Below are 22,221 nucleotides of genomic sequence, written 5' to 3'. Positions count from 1 at the left end.
AGAAATGAAGGTGATACGGGCGTAGAGGCAGTACATTGTTGATACAGAATTCTTTCACATGATGAAAGGCGCGGTTCATTGTAGAGATATGAGATGTATTTCCTTCCTGTCTTACCTCTCTTGAGTGTTAAAAGTAATCCAGTCCTATAAGAGCATGAAGAGGTACAGTGTGACACATTAAAATGTTATACAGAGTTATTCTAAATTAGTGTCGGGGTTTCCGCAGCCTATAATTTTCAAAATGGAAATAATAAAATAAAAATATTTATGTAATATGAAAGTGTAATTAAAAAAGTTTGATTTCTCGCACAATCAATACTGGAGACTTTTAAACAACCCGAACATAGCCAGTTTTATTCGTTTTCTCCGGTTTGAAAATTGTAAACCACGGAAAAAACCGACAATAATTCAGAATCACACTGTATATTGTAGCAAGAGATTTTGGTTTTCTTACGGGAGGTAAGAAGCGAAGAACACTGGTAAGGATACCACAGAAGAAGGGCCAGCAACACTTTCCTGTGTTGTGTTGCTGTTTATTAAATTTTAATTATATAATATTTATTAGGTACCGTAATTTTAACTCTGAATTTATATTAGTTTTGCATATAGAGTCGGGCCTATACAACACAGTTCTTAATTTAGACACTGCAGCCGTGAAGAGAAATTATCCATTTCGGGCTATCGCAACTTTAAGGGAACAGCGGCGATGTTCTTCGAGCGCCATCTTGGAAGAGACCTCACTAAACAATGGTGCTTATATGCGTTCAGAAACGTCATATTTTATGCGTTATTCTAGCCGTAAGGTTCTGAGTTCTTGTAAATAAATACTGATTTTATACTACGCGGAATATTGCTGAAAGGGAGGCAGCGTGTTGAGACGTAATGCTTCGAAAGCCGGTCACGATAGCCCAGCGGTCTAGGCTATGTACTGTTTCCTCTCGCTCGGAAGCCGGGATCATGGTTTCGAATCACACACAAGGCATGGGTGTTTGGTGTGTGTATGCGTTTATTCTGTGTTTGTGCTGTTCTGTGTTTAGGTAGAGGCCTTCCAACGAGCTGATCACCCGTCAAAGGAGTCCTACCGTCTGTAAAATGATCAATGAAACTGAAAAATCAACCCTATGCTCCAAAGTGGGAGCGAGAGGGGAGAAAATGTTTCAGAAAGGTTCATACCGTGAAATTACTTAAAGAAGTTGCTTCATACAGGCTGTCAAACATATTTCTTTCACTGTCGATGTAATGAAAGCATTATATTTGGCGAAAATTTCATCATGGTAATCTCGCGCATGCGTAATCCCGTATTTCTCCAATTGAACTGATTTCTTTTCATCTCTTTAAGCGTTATTTACAGTACAAAATCAAGAATAATATTAGATGAATTATGTTTCAATTCAAACAGAAAATATATGACTTCAATATCGTCTGAAGTCAACCATCAAGTCGCCTTGTGGCACGTGCACCGTTAAGTTGCGAACCTATGACGTGGTGAATAATACATCAGGGAACAAATGAAAACTCCTTCGTGTCGCTTTTATTGTTTTCTTATCGGAGGGGGGAGATTAAGTGAAAAAAGAAAAAGAGTAAAGCTATCTATGTAACAGGCCTTGGGAGCCCATAAGGTTGTGAGTCGTCGAGGCTCCCACATTTTCTAGACAGTCAGCATACAGATCAGATGGCGGTGAGGTTGTAAGCCTTACGCGCCGGCTACTCTTTACCTGGTACTCATTTCTGTTAAGAGGCCGAGTCAACCCCAGGGCCATAGTGCGGCTGGAAGTATTAGGTCAATTGACAAAAGTAAAAATCTTCGGGATTCGATCCCGCTACCTCCCGGCTAGTAGCATAGTGTCTCAACCAACTACGCATGCCCCAAATGGGGGGGGGGGGAGTTTGAGTTGTTTAATTTTAACATTTCTTATTTATGTTTTACGTATTACGAGCCAGGATAAGTCACACTCAGTAAGCCTACAGTGACCGGGCTATGAATTGGAGACCGATAATCCATGCTCAAATTCCGACCCATAAAACCTTCTGTCCAAAAACTTCCTGAAGCCCCTTCATAGAGGGTATAACGTCGTGGGCGTGAAGCTGATCACTTACTTCCATCTAATGCCGAGGTTAAAAATGCGTGGATTTACAACGTCGAGGCTCTGAACATCCTTATGACGCGGTACTTACGTAAGCACAGGAGACAGTTTACTGTTTTATCTACTCTCTGTGGATTAGGTCCTCGGACCTATCAATGTTTCAAGTAAAATCTGAAAATACGAATACTGTAGGTCAGTGGTCTCCACTTTCAGAGCTCCGCTGCCACCCGTTAACCCATAGCGGCCGTTTAGATAATAACACCTCCCCACCAAGGGGCGGTACAGCCCATTTTGGAATCACTGCTGTACCTAGTAGATTTTATTGGACGCTAAATGAGCCTTTACCAATACAAGATAAAAAGAAAACCATACCCGGACTTAGATTCTAACCCACGATCCCAGTGCATGAAAGGGGGAAGACAGGACATTCAGACGCAAAATGCAGTGTAATCTTTATTTTACGTGATTCAATATTCACCCATGGAGCTGAGCCCTTCTTCAGAAGCTGCCAATTCTGCAGCCACTCAAAAACTCAGTATTTTATGGAATCCGAAGCTTCATAACCGTGTTCACAAGAGACATCCATCGGTCCTAATCCTGAGCCAGATCACTCCAATCCATACCATCCCATTCTATCTCTCTAAGATCCATTTTAATATTGTCCAGCCACCTACGTCTTGGTCTTCCCAGTGGTCCTCTTCCTTCCGGCTTTCCCACCAATATCCTATATGCATTTCTCCTCTCGCCCATTCGTGCTACATGCCCTAACCATCTCATCCTCCTTGACTTGATCATTCTAATTATACTTGGAGAAGAGTACACGTTATGAAGCTCCTCATTATCCAGTTTTCTCCAACCTCCTGTCACTTCATCTCTCTTCGGTCCAAATAGTCTCCTCAACACCTTGTTCTCAAACACCCTCCGTCTATGTTCCTCCTTTAAAATCAGAGACCAAGTTTCGCAACCACACGGAACCACAGTTAAATTATAGTTTTCTATATTCGAATTTTTATGTTTTTAGACAGCCGACGTGAGGAAAAAATGTTCTGGACTGAATGGATTCAATACTTGCTAATAAAATTATGGAAACAGAGTATAATGATTGGGAATCGCTTATAAATCGATGGATAATAAAGTTTGTGGTGATCCTACCCCGAGCGACTCTCCAGTTTCATCGAATTCAGTGCTTATTTTTTTACCAAGAGGATCACTTGAAGGGCAGTGAAAATTAACAATTAAATAAAGTTTTAATAGGACCTGAGAGTTGTCGAGTGAACTCTTATGGCCGATTATTCCTGAACTAGAGTGGAGAGACAGAAAAATACTTCATAATTTGTACAATCAGCAACGGAGTTCGGCTCAGAAAACTTTCAGTGCGTAATTCCCTGAGCTTTTATGTGCTGAATGTAAAATTCATCCCGTAAATGTTCGTATGTATCCAGGATTTTGGTGGGAAGGGTACACTACTAAGACTTAGTGGTGGGAGGATGATATTAAAATGGATCTTAGAGAAATGATATAAGTTAGTATGTACTGTATTCATCTGGATCAAGTTAGGGACGAATGGCGTGTTCTTGTGAACATGGCAATGAACCTACTGGTTCCAAAAGATGTCGGTAAAAATACTGGGTAGCTAAGGGACTGCTGGCTCCTCAGGAAGGAATCATTCACGGAGGTTGGATCTGAGGTTATCAAAGGTGTGACTATATATAGTAAAGACATGTAGTTCGGAAGAAGTGTAACGACACCTGGGAGGAATATATTGCCTCCATCTTCATGGTTTGAAGAGTTAGCTAAGCAAGAAACCAACAGGAAGCAGAGTTTTGCTTGTTTCTTCCTGCCTGCCTCTTTTTATTTTGCTTTCTACTCTGAAGATGGAGACAGTTTGTTCCTCCATAACGTCGGTATACACCTAATAAGCAGCATCACCAACTGTAGTCTGAGTGCTTGGGTCGAATGGAGGTTCCCCCGCCCCCCAAACTTCAATAAAATACAATGCAATGCATGGAATCACGGTTCACAAAACTCCGTGGCCTGTAGTCCGCCAGCGAACTATACCGACCGAGCGATCGTCGCTTGTCGGCGAAGTTAGTGTCAACTTTAGCCGTTAGAGGGTGTCGTGTGGTCAGCGCAACGAATCCCCACGGCCATTAATTTCGATTTTCTAGACCGGGGCCGCTATTTCCTTGAAGTATCTCCTCAATTATCCTCATGAGGTTGAGATGACCCTGTTAAAGACCCACTACTTCTCAGAAAATCTGGTAGCGCCGGAACCAAACCCGGGACCTCTGGATCTGTAGCTAGGAACTCTGACCACTAGACCACAGAGGCGGTCTTCACGTCCCACAAGAGAATAAAAAGGTAAATTCGTCCCTGTGCTTAACTAATTAAGCACTACGCCATGAAGACGTATGTGGGAGTGGATGTATAGATCCACATTTTCTTGAACTCGGCATTTGTTGGAGGTGAGTGGTTAGCTTCACGCCCCAGCCGCCTTATCCCTGGGAAAGAGCCCCCGGTACCCATCATATAGGAGGTCGGGTGGACCCCAGAGCCGGTCTCGACGACGTCTCACTAGAGAGTACTCAGAATTAACATATTCCTTATATAACGTGTCAACGGATATCTGAGAATTTCCATTGCATTCATCCAGAGAGTGGCGAAGATAACGCGTTCCATTTAATTGACGAAATAAATCGCCGTAAAACCCAACACTTCTATACCTAATGCATTTGCTATGAAATATCAGAGAAAGCAATCTCTCCTGTACCTTCTGGACAAAGGAGGCCATCAATTCAACACGTTCTAACAATGAAAATTGTAACTTGTCATGGAAACAAACTATCGAAAAGAAAAGAAAACACGTCCTCACAACCCAAAACGTAGAATTCTTCACGGTCACTGCTTTCAGAACTTCAGAAGGAGTACAAGAAGAAAATGTTGACTAATATTTTTTGTGCTCTTCAGTTGTGGGCCCTTCTTCTTCCCGCATAACAGAGAGAAAGAAAAAAATAAAGAAAACGTATTTTCTACGCAGAGAGATGTAAGCGAACGCGGCTCCACAGACCATTAAAACAACAAGAAGTTTTGGGAAGAAATCATCGCCTACTTTCCTTTGACAGTAGAGAAAACGACACCTCCAACAATCATCCGTTGACGCGGGAACGTCTTAACAGAGTTGACGCCTAGCAAGTTAAGTGGATATGCAGACAGACCCACAGACTCTCCTCAGTTAGACACTGACTATAGAAAATGAGGCGTCTAACAGTCTTTCTAATGTTGCGTGTATTCATTGCCCCGGAGACGTGATTTTCGAGCTGTTGCCTAGCAGCGAAAGAAGGGGTACATTTTAACGAGCCTTTGCCTACCAACGATATGAGGGACACACATACAGACACACAGGCTGATGGGGGCAATTTATGAACTACGCCTTTGGGATTGGCTCAGTTACCAAGTTTCGTAAATATTGGTTCAGGAATTCAAAAGTTGATAGAAGGGATTCACAGACACACAAACAGCATGGTGGTCTCACAAGTTTACATTTATTTATTTATTTTTTAAATGAGGAAATTGGGTAAAAATGAACCCGAACAAAACAAGAAAGATATGCACTGAGTAATTCAGCTTTCTTTTTCTGCTCAATGTGAATTTCTATTTAGGTTTTAGTAAAATTATTCCCATAGACGACTACAGTGGCCATGCGGTCTAAGGCCTAAACTGCTTTTGTTCTCTTGAACGTTGGAATCGTGGGTTCAATTCCCACTCAATGCATGGATGTCTGTGTGCGCGTTTATTCTGTGTTTGTGTTGTTCTGTGCATAGGCAGAGCTTCTGTGGTCTAGTGGTCAGAGTTCCTGGCTACAAGTCCAGAGGTCTTGGGTTTGATTCCCGACATTACCAAATTTTCTAAGAAGTAGTGGGTCTGGAACGGGGTCAACTCAGCCTCGTGAGGATAATTGAGGAGCTATTTCAAGGAAATAGAGGCCTCGGTCTAGAAAATCGAAATTAATGGCCGTGGGGATTCGTTGCGCTGACCACACGACACCCTCTAGCCGCTAAAGTTGGCACTAACTTCGCCGACAAGCGGCGGTCGCTTTGTCGGTACAGTTCGCTTGCGGACTGAAGCCACAGAGTTTAGTTTTTAGGCAACGGCTTTGAGACGGGATCATCCCCCGTCCAAGGAGTCCTACCGAATATGTATTGGATGAAGAAACTGAAAAGGCGGTCATGGCCCACCAATGGGCTGTAGAGCAATAATAATAATAATAATAATAATAATAATAATAATAATAATAATAATAATAATTTTCCCATGCATATTTAACTTTATTTAAAGAAGTTGTCAATAACTGTTAGCCACATAGAACTGAACGTCCGGAAGATAGTGGGCAATGAATTTGAAAGGATTTGGAAGAAAGAGGTCGCCGTCCCGTTTGAGGTTCGAACCTGCACTTCCTGTATACAAGTCAGAAACTTTACTACTAAGGCCACATACCGCAATAAATGCAAGTGAATTCTGAGCTTCACGTCCCGGCTCATTTATCCCCGAGCAAAATTCCCCCTTTTCCGTTTCAATAGCGGACATTGAAACTCCACAGCCGGTCTGGACACAACGGTGAAAAGAAATTTCTCTGCCAGTGACGGGAATCGAACCTCGGTCGTCCAGCACGTGGCCAAACACTATATGGAACGAGGTATACCGACTTCTTTAAGGTCAAACAATGAATCGAAACTCAATATCGCAGACAAAAGATATTGTTAATTCAAATTCACTGAACTTGGGGAAATCGCTTTGATTCCACGCTGTGAAGTCCCACTCAGAACAAAGCTAATATTCCACCCATCAGTTACAATATATTGTTGGTATTTGAGTTGTGGTCGTAAGTTTTCGCGTTAAATACAATTATCCATAGTTGAATTGGTACGTACAAAGGCTCAAAATACACTGATATAATAATCAAGCTCGCAGCTCTCTCTCTCTGATTATACTCTGGAGTATGAAATATAAAACAGAGTCATACTTTCTCTTTGCAATAACAATATAACTCCCTCTAGCAGCGGAGAGTTAAACTGTTTGTTGATATTCGCGATGGAATATTGTTTTCCCATGTTTTCCCACTTACGATGTCATGTAGGCTAATAACAGTTTATTACAGTGTCACCGATAAGGACCTTACTTACTCATGGAGCCGAGCCCTTCTGGAGGAGCTGCCAATTTTGCAGCTACTCAAGAATTTCCCAGCATTTTATGGAACCCGAAGGTTCATTACCGTGTTCACAAAAACCCTCCACTGGTCCATATCCTGAGCCAGATCAATCCAAGCCATCCCATTCTATCTTTCTTAGATCCATTTTAATATTGTCCACCCAACTATGCCTTAGTCTTCCCAGTGGTCTCTTTCCTTCTGACTTTCCCACCAATATCCTGTATGCATTTCTCCTCTCCCCCATTCGTGTTACATGCTCTGCCCACCTCATCCTCCTTGATTTTATTACTCTAATTATATTTGGAGAAAATAAGGGACCATAAAAGGAAAACTACAACCAAATATGCAATGAATATGGATCATGTTTTGTTCAGGGTTTTGATCTCTTCGGTAAGAAGTTTAACTTAGGAAACGAAACACAATACAAACATTCCCCGCTCTTACGAATGGTTACGTTCCTGGAGGGCCGCGCCATAGTTCAAACGATTAGTCGCTGGCTTCCCATCGCGGCTGCTCGGGTTCGATCCCGGTTCTGGTCAAGTGGGATTTGTGGTGGACAAAGTGGCGCTGGGACAGGTTTCCTCCGAGTACTTCGGTCTCCCCTGTCGATCTTCATTCCACCAATTGCTCCACAGTCACCCTCACCTATCATCTGGGGCTGGTACAACAGGCCAGATGTGGCCGCAGTACAAGGGACTTAGTCCCACCCCACTAGCAATAAAAAAATACGTTCCTGGAGAGATATCGTAAAGCGAAATTTCGTAGTGAGAACCGATACTTCAGCTATAACCGGGGGCTATATTCACGAGCGACAAAAAGTTGCCAAAAATAAATATAAATCAAGTTCACTGCATATGTAAACATTGTAGACATATGGGATTATTCTGTAACCACAACGGAATATATATTGTACTATAAAAATACCAATAATTTTTTAACAGAACTTTTCCTCTTGTCAGCCATAATTCATAGTTTATAAGCTGCAAAACTCTTACAAAACAGCAGACAAAATCTTATATAAGATGCACATACAGCAAAGCATAATAAGAATTTACAATGCGAATTTGGTTTTTTGTTTTTAGTCAGAATAAAAAGCCGAAGGAATGTGCCTCATAAAATTGGTATGAGTGAAATTTCGTATTGCTAATTTTCATAAATCGAGGATAATCTGTACGTTTATATAGTGTTTTTACGATATTATTATTATTTTGCTGCAATTCGGTGTTCATCCAGTGGCAGTAGATCTTACACTGATACAGACAAGGAAAGACTATACATAAGGAGAACAATACAAAACAAAGTACATACAATAAACAAGGTACTCACAGTACAAATTCAAATATTTAAAGTCAAAAAAGGGCACATGCTTGTGGTCATTTCACGGTACTCGAAGAAGGACATTTCACATATATGTAATTTCCATTAATGTAAAGACACAAACAGCTGGCTTGAATTATCAAGAAATGTCAGGAGAATTTGTTTTCACTCATAACGTACTGGAGGTTTAAATACAGTTAATATGGTCTGTAGAAATATGATTCTCCTGCTGTATTTGAATTTGTTCGCCTTTGTAAGTTATTATATCTACGTGCAAAAAGAGGCTAGTACTGTTTTACAAAATGAAAATAAACGTGGAAAGTTCTAAAAGAGAATATTTCTTCAGTGTGTGACTATAACAGATCTTGAAATGCATTACGATATAAGGCCGTCAAATTCTGTATTATTAATCGACAAATTTGATGCACTGGTAATAATTAAGATGTATGGAATATTATACTTACCGTGAAATGTGTCACAGATAGGCCAACTGCCCCTGCTAACTGCACAGCTGTTTCGTCTGTCCTGGAAACACTTCAAACCACTCGTCAAGTATGATGGGTTCTCGAACTGTTGTCATGAAATAAAATAAATAAAGTTATTAACTAAGAGCTAGACTCAGTAAATAGGTCACAAATGAATACAAAAGTAAAATATGCGATATTCGAACCTGAGAAAAGAACATTTATTTCTCGACATATTCTCCACTAACACTGATACACTTATCCCATCAATTTATCAGTATGTCGCAGGGTACAAGTCCTTTGACTGTTATCTCAGCCACTTCAGCACCTCCATTTCAACCTCTTCGTCATTAGCGAAATATTTGCCACGTTTCTTGACAAAGCTGTGAACCGCGACAAACACTTCCCACCGTAAACAGGAAACATTTCTTTATGAATTTCCTTTGCATCGAGTAATTTTGCCAACAAAAATACACACAATAGAACGCTGCTCTTCTAGAGTACACCGCTCAGGCAAGGTCGCCATTTTGACTACTGAAACAAGCCTATGAACATTTGTATGCCTGTCTGTTACGTAGACTGTCATGAAGCTGGACTGTGCTGCTACCTAGTGATAAACACAGGAAACCTATTACATCCATTACAACTCTTATACTTACATTTGTGTCTTATTTACTGACTCTCGTAATTAATTGAAATATTTATAGTTTGATCTGGACGTGCAGGACATAAACTGAAAACGTTTGTGACCTTTCAAAACTCTGCCCGTACTTTTCTGTGGGGGAGTAGCTGAAGAAGAGGAGACTAATAATAATAAGAGGAAAGTAGACAAGAAGAAAGGCGTGTAAAAAGAAAAATAAATGGTGAAAAAGAAGAGAAATGGGTGAGGAACAGAGAAAGATGGACAACAAGGGAAAGATAATTAGATGATAAAGAAGGACCGAGCAAATTTGTATTCGGGAGGGACTGTCTTCGAATTTCTGATCTCGGCTGGGACACAGACGAACTTGACTGTGAGTTTGCTTCACTTTTCTGAGTCTGTCTAGGCAAAAGCAGGGATATTACCTAGGCTAGGCCAGACCGTCTCCTTTCAAATCCATCCCAGTCTAGCGTTCAGCAATCATCTTCAAATTTGACACTATAGAGTCTAGATACCGACAGAGGCGTGAAATAACCCACAAGAAATAAGGAGAGGCACAAGAGGTTGACAAGGAAACAGAAACGGGAAGAGGAATATTATTCTTAGAGGAGAATAACATAGCGTTTTGCTTTATATCACTTCCATTCAGGTACATATACTACCCAGAAAGCTGTAGTTCCACAAATCTGGTATCTTCTTGATGATTTGGGTTCCAAATTACTGGATATTGCGACCTAACTTATGTGAGAAGATCCCGTTACGCCGGCGCCCCACGCTGCAGAAAATCACGTTAACATCTAACGGTCACAAAGTTTTAAAGAGATTTATCACACAATACTTCGTTTCCATTTTAGTTTAATTTTAACTTTTATGTTTTAATCTTTAGTATCCCCCCCCTTGGCACTACAGACCCAGTGGGCCTAGGCCTACCTCCATGAACTTCTCCTTTCACTTCGGTTTTTCTAGATCTAACACATTCTGTAGGGCTCCTTGGGCGGGTGATCAGTTCGTCGCAAGGCCTCTAACTGTACACAAACACAGAAAAACGCACGCACACACACACACACAAACTAAACATCCATGCCCTGAGTGGGATTCGAACCCACGATCTCGGTTTCCAAGCGAGCGAAGACAGTACATGCCTTAGACCGCTTGGCTACCGTGAACGGCTCTTTAGTCTTTAGCGTATCAAATTTCATTATCTGAGTATTTTAAAATTTTACCTGAACGATTCAATTTGTGCATTTAAAAACACTCAAGTGCACTATAAGGCTCCTCATTGAAGAATTAGATGCAAATAGTTTGATGCAACTCAGGAACTGAGTCTGGTATTATTGTACGCCTGATGATGACCCAGTATAAGGGTCGAAACATGTAGCGTCAATAGAAACAAATGTTGATACAATAGTGTGCAGTTTGTTTTAAATACAGAATATTGTTGCGTACACTGCATACTTTTATATACTGTACATTTTATGTGCCTTGTTTACGTTTTCTAAGACTGAGCACACTATAATATTCATCTCAATCAGTGTAGAGTTTGCTACGAAAAATATTCCTTGAAATGCTTGCGAGACGCAAATATTATTACATTTTATACTTCTGTTCTAAGCTGGAATGTAGGCCCAGCTGATTGCTAATTAGCAACACGTCTCCTTAGACTAAGGCGTTTCAACAATTTCGAGAAGTTCTTCATTTTACAGATTATAAATATCGCTAATAGGCGTGTAGTACATTCAATTACCACTAGGGAGCTCTGGGATCAGACACACAATGACGCCTCTGGACCCAATGACTACTCGAGTCCTCAGTTTCCTCTGTAACACGCAGCGTCACACGAGGAACTTTAGTAATTAGCACTAGCTCTCACAGCGACTTCATTTGCAGGGCTCACACCGTCGTGTGGCTCTTATTGTGCAATTATTGGTAGTGGTTTCGTAGAGGACCAAATCTTTTCTAACACACGAACAGAGAGAACCAGTTATGAGACTTAAAGGAACAAGGCACAAATAATATATGAATTAGAAGACAAATAAAGGTTTCACATAAATGCAGATAGCACAGAAATATCTATGACGTATTATCGAATGGCTGACACTTGTTATGAATAGTGATGCCGATGTTTCGGAGATGCACGTTTCCTCCATGTTCGAAGTAGAAATTAGGAGGGTGAACAAATGTTATTAAGGTAAGATAAAGTTGTCCCAGTGCCGGTCACGGTAGCCGAGTGGTCTAAGGCATGCACTGTCTTCGCTCGCTCGGAAGCCGGGATCCTGGGTTCGAATCCCACTCAGGGAATAGATGTTTGTGTACAGGTAGAGGCCTTGCGACGAGCTGATCACCCGCCCAAGGAGTCCTACCGAATGTCTAAGATCTAGTAAATCGAAGTGAAACGGAGAGTTTCATGGAGGTAGGCCTAGGAGGGTTGTAGCGACAAAGGAAAAAAAAAGTTGTCCCTGTGCTCAACGAATTAAGCACTACGACATGAAGGCATATGGGTAGTGGTGTGTAGATCCACATTTTCTTGACCTCGGCACCAGCTGGAGGTCAGCTTCACGCCCCAGACACTTTAGCCCCGTGGAAAGAGTAGCCGGTACCCACTGGATAGGAGGTTGGGTGGACCCCAGAGCTGGTCTGAACGATTTGGAGAAAATTCTTGACCTACGGGACTCAAAACTCCGACCCCTCATTCGTCCAGGTCGCAGCGTAGTCGCTATACCGACTGAGCTATCCCGGCTCCCGAACAAATGGAGCAAATCAATCTGAAGTAATGATTAGCTTTTCAATAAGGAATCAACTTCATTTACTTAGTTACATTCTTCTGTCTAACAACGAATTCAATTATTTTGCATAACATCTGAATTACACTTACTTACTTACTCATGGAGCTGAGCCCTTCTTGAGGAGCCGCCAATTCTGCAGCTACTCAAGAATTTCCCAGCATTTCATGGAGCCGAAGATTCATTGCCGTGTTCACAAGAGCCCTCCACTAGCTCCTATCCTAAGCTAGATCAATCCAGACCATAAAACCGCAACCAATCTCTCTAAGATGCATTTTAATATTGTCCATCCACCTACGCCTTGTTCTTCCCAGTGGTCTCTTTCCTTCTGGCTTTCCCACCAATATTCTATATATGCATCCCTCTTCCCCCATTCGTGCTACATGCCCTGACCACCTCCTCCTCCTCCTTGACTTGATAATTCTAATTATACTTGGAGAAGAGTACAAGTTATGAAGCTCCTCATTATGCAATTTCTCCAACCTCCTGTCACTTCATCCCTTTTCGGTCCAAATATTCTCCTCAACACCCTGTTCTCAAACACCCTCAGTCTATGTTCCTCCCTTAATGTCAGAGGCTTTATGCGTACTGTGCATTATAGGATATAAGTGTATGTATTTTAAATCAAAACACCTATTGTGATGGTAGTTTCCAGTTTGTAATGATGTTCCCTCTGAAGATGGCCCGTAAGGACCGAAACATGTAAGGGAGACAAGTTTTAGCGTAGTAAAAACTTACATGTCACATTGGACGGAGTGGTTTGTATTTATAATTGTTAGTGTGACGGACCAGAATGAAACAAATCAAATTTGACAGAGACCAAGTTTCACACCCATACAGAACCACATGCAAAATTACAGTTTTTTTATATTATAATTTTTATGTTATGGACAGCAGACATCTAAATTGCAGGACTAATTATTTTTAAATTAATATCTCGACCCTTCAGAATCCAATAAAATTACTCCACGTACATTATAACTTTTAGCTTTTACCTGTAGGAGCTATTACTGCTGCGGTTATAGCAATAGCCATTTTCAGGTTAGAAATATTGTAATCGCATTTCATTCATTATCGACTAGGGACTGAACGTGGGTCAAGCTCACCTTGCAACGAAGCGTCAGAAATTCCTTTCCCTTGGGCAATGTGTTGTGCTTCGTGTGTTGCCTAGCTTTAAACTGCTACAGGGCGTGGAAGGCAAGCAATCCCAAAACCTGTCCTAACCGTTCAGGTCATATCCAGCAGATGAGCTCCCCCCCCCACCCTCCATGAATGAGCCACGTCATTTCCGATATTTTACGCAACATTTAGCAGGTGCTTTCTTTTCCCATTTTCTTCTTGTTGAAATTCCAGACGTCATTTTCTGTATGTCTACTGTACCTTCGAAGCAGAAGATTTGAATGACTGCAGTCAGTAATATCATACCCTGACGTCATGTGAACTGAGTGAGGAATTAATTCTGTGGTAGTAAGTTTGCAGTCGACGGCCGTGCCATAGATCAGGAGGTTAGTCGCCGGATTCCACCGTGGGCACCAGGGTTCGAGCCCAGGTCAGTTCATCAATATCATACCTTGACGTCATGTGAACTGAGTGAGGGATTACATCTGTGGTATTATTTTTTTTTATTGCTAGTGGGGTGGGACTAAGTCCCTTGTACTGCGGCCGCTTCTGGCCTATTGTACCAGCCCCAGATGATAGGTGAGGGTAATTGTGGAGCAATTGGTGGAATGAAAATTGGCAGGGGAAACCGAAGTACTCGGAGAAGACCTGCCCCAGCGCCACATTGTCCACCACAAATCCCACTTGACCAGAACCGAGATCGAATCCGGGCCGCCGCAGTGGGAAGCCAGCGACTAACCGCTTGAACTATGGCGCTGCCACAGTCCAGAGGTTAATTACCGTTAATACTAAAGTTCTTCATATGATATCTGAGGCAGTTCCATCCAAGTCCCATCCTCAGAAACCAAGTGGCTGTTTTACATATTTGTTTGCAGTTTATTTAGCATAGATACTGACAAACAAAGACCACTGAATTGTAGAATAATTAATGAACAACGAATTACGAACATGTGAATGGAAGCGGTCGTGGTATATTTGAGACATTATCTCGGTATGAATGAATTAGGATTCTGAGTCTGAGCCTTAAGTTGCGACTGACGATCAGTTGGCCAGTCTGTCTCGGAATAAAGTGCCCATGTGGGGCGTAAGACAAGATTTTTATTCCTGTCACACATTTGCGGGTTAATTGACGTTGGGAGCTGTCTCTGACGAGAGGACTGGTCTCTGTCTCAGATTCGAGACTCCCCTTTTCGTCGCCTCCTACGAGTCGCAGGGTCACGGTGGAGGTACTCATACCCGCCTCCACATGGGATTCACCCATTCTCTACACGGTCTCTTATATAGGTTATCGGTAGCCCTGGAAAATGTCGGTTGCCACTGAAATGTGATTACCGAACCGTTGGCTAGCAATGAACTTCCGCTCTGGATCCACTATTCCGGCTTTCAGGCGTCATGTCACATTATCTTAATCTTTAATATTTTGGAGAATGTAAGGAACGACATATTTTTCAACAAATGGCTTGGCGTATCTGTACCACTCCACTCTGGTATTCCTGAGGTTCTTGCTTCTTATCCCGGCAGGGGCAGATCAGCATGAACGAAGTGCCTCGTGATTGTCCTCAGTTCCTCCAGGTAAATTCCGAAAAATATCTCAAATAAGCCACGGTCACTTCTTTCCAAATCTTTTCTAGTCATGATTATATTGTTACGTGTATGAGTTACTATTGGAAACTGTATTTATTGAACACTTACAGATCGTAACTACAAGTAACTATAACGCTATCGCTAATTCACAAATTCAGCAATTCACTACACCAAGTATTAAGTATTCTCAGCCTGCTGTGTCTTCACCAGTCGTTGCCTGGTAACGGCTTCCAACGGCAGACGTTCCCTTTCTCTGTGTTCCCGAAATATCCCCGTGCCTCAGTTACCAGCTTCTAACAACAATGGCTCACAAGTACTGAACCTCAGCAGTCCTCTTTCAAACTCACTCACCAACCAGCTAACTCGCTCCACTTAACTCGACTGAACTATTTGGGGCCGCGGAGCTTTTAATTTCAAAAATTAGAGTTTACGTGTATAATTTTGGTAATTTTGACAGCAAGGGACCGTAATTTTGATGAATTTAAATCGGGAGGGCTGCATGAGAAGCAAGCAGTAGCAACTTGGAATTTGGGAACCATCTCAGCATTTGCTTACAAGACAGAGGAAAAAAAAAACCTGTGTCGAGATGGCCGGTCTCAGGACCTTCCGGGTACGCACTGACTTCTAGCCAGCGGTCCGGCAAACAAAACAGACAAACTGAACTATTTCCACTGACTGTCTGCTTATTATATGTCGACACGGACCGCACAGAAAACACCATTCCAACAGTTTTATTGTTCCGTCACGCATCTGTTGCACAGACAGCGTCGAGAACATTGCTTCCCAGTTAGTCCATTGGTACGCGTTTGGAATCTGTTGCTTAGCAATGGATATTGTTTACAGAGACGTTACTTAATAACTGGTCTACATGCTACATTATCATCCTACAATCAGATGACATATATATAGTCTGCTACTGACAGTGTCGTAAATAACCCACAAAAGGGAGAGAGATCCCTGCAAATATGCACAATAAATAAGTTTTTGAATGGGAAGTTCTATCATGTATGTTTAACTCCAGAATATCTGAACATGCGCTGCATTGAGTATGAAGCAGGCATCTCTGGGGACTAGCCCCCCTGACTGGGGGGCAAGTGACGGAATTGAGGTTATAGTTGTCTAATGAATATATATGTATGCAGTATGGGTTGACTGTGAGGGGAAGAGAATAATTTTATGATTGGTTGACAAGTATTGTGGTGCGATAAATTACTTCAGAATTAACTCCCTTAAACCTGAAGAGCACAAACTGCACTTAATTTGAAATATTTGGGAAAGACACTAAAAAATCATAATTTGATTAATGAGGAAATTAAGAGCCGACCAAAATCGGGCAATACTATCTAACATTCACTTCGGAACATTTTGCCTTCCCCTATGCTGTCTAAAAATGTAAATATTACAATACCCAAAATTTAATTTTGCCTGTAGACTTGTATGGGTGTCAAACTCGGTCTCTTATTTTGAGGGGAGGGCATAGACCGAGCGAGAAGAGAGTGTTCAGGAGTATATTTGGATCCAAGAGGATTTAAGTATTAGCATGTTGGAAAAAATTTTCGGAACGAGAAGCTTAATAACTTGTACTGTTCAGCAAATATAATTAGAATGATAAGATGGGCAGGGATTGTAGGACGCATGGATAGAGAGGAACGGCAACGAATGATATATTAATGCCATCTGTCAGTTACTGTGAATACTACGTCTTCTGTTGACGCAAATATCACAAACGGCTTTTATGTGTAATACATATCAGTAGCAATGGGTTATTTAAAATCTGAAATTAAAATAATCTCGTTTAGTTTTTTTTTGTTTGGAAGTTCATTCGTTTTGTCAGAAATGTAGGGTCTGAATAAAGAAAACAAGAACAATGAATAGGGTAGCAATAATTTTATAAACACATTTTAGGTTAAGTTCTCCAAGTCAAGGTCTGAAATTAACCTCTCACTTCCGGTATATTAATGAAATAATAAAATAATGGAATATTGGGAAAAGTAACAGATTAATCGTATCCATTAATGGAATGAAAATAGAAGCATTCGTTTTTTTTTTTTTTGCATGGACGCTCAGAGCAGTCATTTGCAATTACAATTCGCTGCCACTCAATGTTCTGTGATCTGCCGTTTGATTCATTTTCGCTCAGTGATTCAATCATTCTGATCAGTAAATAGAAACATGATTGTTTTAAACAGTGCTTAATCTAACAACAAACAAACGTTTCCATTCGATCAAAAGCCACAGTAAACAGTTCCTATCTACTGCTCCTAACGACGTTATTTGCTATGCTAATTTACATCTGTGTGCTTCTATTATACATCAGATGAATATGAAAAAGTCAAAACGACACGTAAATTTTAATTCGCACATATAAATAAATATTTTAGGATAACGTATGTAGCTGGGAGTGTTAACAAAATTTAGAAATCATTTATCATGGACGTCTTATTCATAACGAATATCTACTCTCCCATGGAGAGAGAAAGAAGTATTTGCGTTTATAATCAAATAAACTATTAACTTCTCCCTGTATAATTGAGGTTTTCAGGAAGGTGACTGTTGATGTCGTGGTCTTCCGGGTTTTGACACGGTGAAATATTATAGGAAGATATGAACACTTCGGAGAAATATCCTGCTTCCTTCTTCAGGGAAGAATGGTATTCAAAACAGCTGTTTTCATATTCGCTTTTTTTCGTAGGTCCGGACAAGATTCTATCTCCTCTTCCCTCCCATGGATCTGAATAATTAATTTCCTATTAACTTGCCTATACTTGGAAACTTAAGGTGTAAGTGTAATGCATGTTCCTCAAAAATTCTGCTATCGCGCTACAAGGCCGCACGGTGACAACTTCAAAACTCACTAACTAAGCCGGCAGCAAGGTAAAACCTTCAAAACTAACTAATTAATAGGCCGCGCCATAGCTCAAGCGGTTAGTCACTGGCTTCCCACCGCGGCGGTCCAGGTTCGATCCCGGGGTCTGGTCAAGTGGGACTTGTGGTGGACAAAGTGGCGCTGGGGTAGGTTTTCTCCGAGTACTTCGGTTTCCCCTGCCAATCTTCATTCCACCAATTGCTCCACAATCACCCTCACCTATCACCTGGGGCTGGTACAATAGGCCAGAAGTGGCCGCAGGACAAGGGACCTAGTCCCACCCCACTAGCAATAAATAAAAACAAAAATTAACTAATTAATAACTTCATGGAGCTGAGACCTTCTTGAGAAGCCGCCAGTAGTGCAGATACGCAGGAACTTTCCAACATTTTCATTACCGTGTTCACAAGAGCCCTCCACTGGTCCCTATCCTGAGCCAGAACAATCCAGCCCATATCATCCCATCCTGTCTCTCTAAGATTCATTTTAATGCCATGCAATCACTTACGTCTTGGTCTTCCTAGTGGTCTCTTTCTTTCTGACTTTCCCACCAATATTCTATATGCATTCCTCTTAGCCCTATTCGTGCTACATGCTTTGCCAATCTCATTCTCCTTGACTTGAGTATTCTAATTATACTTGGAGAAGAGTACAAGTTATGAAGCTCCTCATTACGCAGTTCTCTCCAACTTCCTGTCATTTCATCTCTCTTCGGTCCAAATATTCTCCTGAACACCCTGTTCTCAAACACCCTCAGTCTATGTTCCTCCCTTAATGTCAGAGACTAAGTTTCTCACCCATTCAGAACCACAGGCAAAATTATAGCTTTGAATATTCTAACTTTTGTAGATGCGAATATATTGAATTGCGGACAGCCGACAACGGGCGGTCCTCCAGCTTTGGGGGTTGGGCATGGGACTAACAACTCCTCGTCGTGAGAAAATAAGTTTGTTTCGAAAAGTCACAAAGGGCCTCTGACTTGAATTGTTTTGATAAACGACCTTCAAAACCAACATCGGATTAAAAATATATTCTTTATTATGAAAGGAGAAGACATTGAAACTGACATAAATTTGAAGCGTTTGAAAGCAAACATTAATATTACACTCTCTTGCTTGTTTTGTAGTAAAGTCCATGCCACTGTAAAGAATATACACAAAAACTTCATCATACTTGGATTGTAATAGACTGTTCTGCGTTTATTCGCTAGTGTGTCGTTCTAATAACCGTTACACTTTATTGTACAGAACACGTTTTTATTCGATAATGAGTTTTCAGTCTGTCTGTGTTACTGCTTCGCTTTTAAGTTTCATCAAATGATTCGCTCCATTAGACATATGAAACTCAGTTGATTCATACAAGACATATCACTGCTAGTCAAACATACACAGAAACCTCTTAGCTTCTAGAACAAAGTAATCGATACATTGATTATACTTTATATAGGTTTAATTACATTTGATGCATTTGTGTTCATACTTCGCAGCACTTAACGACTTACAACTAACTCCATCAGCAAACAAGACATTGGTACCATAACTTTCTAATTGGGAACAAATATTTCGCATAAAATATCCCAGAAATAAGTCTAATATATTGTCACGTGTAGGGTGGTACGTGTGACGAAAATAACGGGCTCTACTTCGGATGATTGGGTTTACTAGCACCTCGGTTACAAATTCTCTTAATCACACTTAAATACAGCGTTATCACTGGTTAACACACTTTCCAGTTAACCGTTGCACACGCACTAGGATTCTCAGTTTTCACTAATCGTCTCCTAGCAACGGATCGCAACAGAGAAACTAGCACTTCAAATCACTATGAAGTCTTCCTGTCATTTCTTCTTCGATCACTCTGTACTCCTCTATCATAATCTGTACTCATCTCCTCCGGCTTACGACATCCAGCAAACGACCTTTGCTGTCCCCCATAAACTTTGGCACGGTTCTACAGGAAACACATCACGTGGTCTCTATCCACTGTTGTGTGACGTCACTGCTTTCGCGGAAGTGTATCACCGAACCGTTGCCTAGAATCAGGTAGCGTAACCCCGCTGTTCTATTGTTGCGGGCTTGTAATGCAGAGTGTTTATCGATCCATTGTCTTGCAGTGGGTTGATATGTCACAATATTATTACATGAAATTCATGTTTAAATCCAGATGACAATACATCCCACATCTCAAGGAACACCCCATAAAATTATGCTATTACCCAAATAAATCTTCATAATTTTACCAAACATTTAATTTACCGTATTTACGCATGTATAGGCCGCACATTTTTTGCCAAAAATTCAAGAGGAAAACTGGGGTGCGGCTTGTATTCGAAATATTCGAAATCACACTTCATTTAAAAAATATATATATATTCATAATTAGTGATACAGGATGTTCTACTCCTGAAATAATATTCCAAGAAAATTATTTTTTCTATAATTTCTGTCTGAAAATTGTGCTGTGGCCTTAACACGCACGCGGCCTATACATGCGTAAATACGGTACTTATATTAGTCTTATGTTGTACACTGTCAAACAACGCGACTATTTACATAAGAAAGATAATTTCAGACTTACTGGACTTTTGGAGTTTGTCCATCTTCCGGTACTCTGAAAACTAGAGAACATAACGTTTCGAAAACTGAATCTGTTTCCGTTCTCAGGTGAAGGGGGAGACACCTGCTGCTCTGTTGTGTCCCTTAGAAATAACTAACCTCAATCAACAGATCCAATTTCCGAAATGTTGTGTTCTATAGTTTCTAGAATACCGGGAGATGGACAAAGTCCAAAAAGCCAGCAATTCTGAGTATTATACACTATCATCTGAACCCTTTGACTCTACTTAAAACATAATGCATGTTCATGAACAGATAAAATATTATAGGAGTGCTTCGCTTTCATGCATCTCGTCTCAGTACTTGTGTACTTCATTTTATATTACCAGCCAATGCATGAATTTAAGGATGCACGGGCACCGTAGTTCGTTGAGACACTATGCTACAAGCCGGTAGGTCGCGGGTTCGATTTATGATATGATAATCTGATTTCTCAGTCTACCTACTCCTTCCAGCCTCTAACAGAAATAAGTACCACGAACCTTCCTGGGGCTAAAGGACCGCTGGCGCTTTGGGCTGACAACCTCACCGCCATCTGCGAGCCGATTGTCTAGAAAATGTGGGAGCCTCAACGTCTCACAATCCTATAGGCCTACATGGCCTCTTACAGATATAGCTTTACCTCTTTTAATTTTTTTTTTATAATTTAACATTTTATTATATTCTTTTTATTGGGAATATTTGTATTATAAACATTCAGTATTTATATAACACAATGTAAACGTACCGAAAACTGGATCCATGTTTAAATGAGAAACCAAAAAAGTAATGAATTGGGCCCTCGATATAAGTCGGATTCAGATATACCGTGGAGATGATCATGTCCTCCATTACGGATGAATGTTTTACGTATGTTTTGCATTCATACTGCAACATTCCCTGCTGAGGCTTGTGGGTACGGAGGGCGAAGTCCACGGAACACTATGAATACGCTCTATGTTTCTGGTTTCTCTGACTTGAATATTTACGTAAGGAGGCACGAGGCCGCGCCATAGCTCAAGCGGTAAGTCGCTGGCTTCCGACCTCGGCGGCCCGGGTTCGATCCCGGGTCTGGTCAAGTGGGATTTGTGGCGCTGGGGCGGGTTTTCTCCGAGTAATTCGGTTTCCTCTGCCAATCTTCATTCCACCAAATTCTCCATCATCATAATCACCCGGGGCAGGTTACAACAGGCCAATCAGTGGCCGCCGTGCCGAGTGGACCCAGTTGGACTCCACCCCCCACTAAGGAATTAAAAAAAAAAAGAGGCATGAATATAAGTAATTTAGTTGAACGTAAGCCTGAAATTTCATGTATGTTATTCTCTGGACAAACGGGGATTTCAACATTAGATAAATGTGATTTAACTTATAGAACGGGTATTGAAGCTGTCCCACGAACACGAGTAATATTTCAGATTTGAGGCTTTCACGGCGGTGACTATGAAGAAAGCAGTCTTCTGGGATGTGACACCGTGTAGATGTGGTGTTAACCGACGTTTCGGAGGAACGTATCGCCTCCAACTTCAGTGTAGAAGGAAAAATAAGAAATTCGCAAGCGAATAGACCA

The 22,221-nt window shown here is 41.2% G+C and overlaps 1 protein-coding gene across 4 annotated transcripts in view; it reads right to left on the bottom strand.

Moving 5' to 3' along the window:
• The window catches only part of LOC111871161 (putative tyramine receptor 2), a 132,126-nt gene that overhangs the window by 69,236 nt on the left and 40,669 nt on the right, over nt 1–22,221 (bottom strand). For all 4 annotated transcript variants that reach the window (XR_004513738.1, XR_004513740.1, XR_004513739.1 and 1 more), the window contains exon 2: nt 9,072–9,177. The gene's annotated coding sequence lies outside the window, so the exon portion shown is untranslated. The remainder of the gene's footprint in view (nt 1–9,071; nt 9,178–22,221) is intronic.

Source organism: Cryptotermes secundus, unplaced genomic scaffold (genome assembly GCF_002891405.2).
Source record: "Cryptotermes secundus unplaced genomic scaffold, Csec_1.0 scaffold282, whole genome shotgun sequence".
In the NCBI taxonomy this organism is placed as follows: Eukaryota; Metazoa; Arthropoda; class Insecta; order Blattodea; family Kalotermitidae; genus Cryptotermes; species Cryptotermes secundus.
This window is presented reverse-complemented; position numbering and strand designations above follow the sequence as displayed.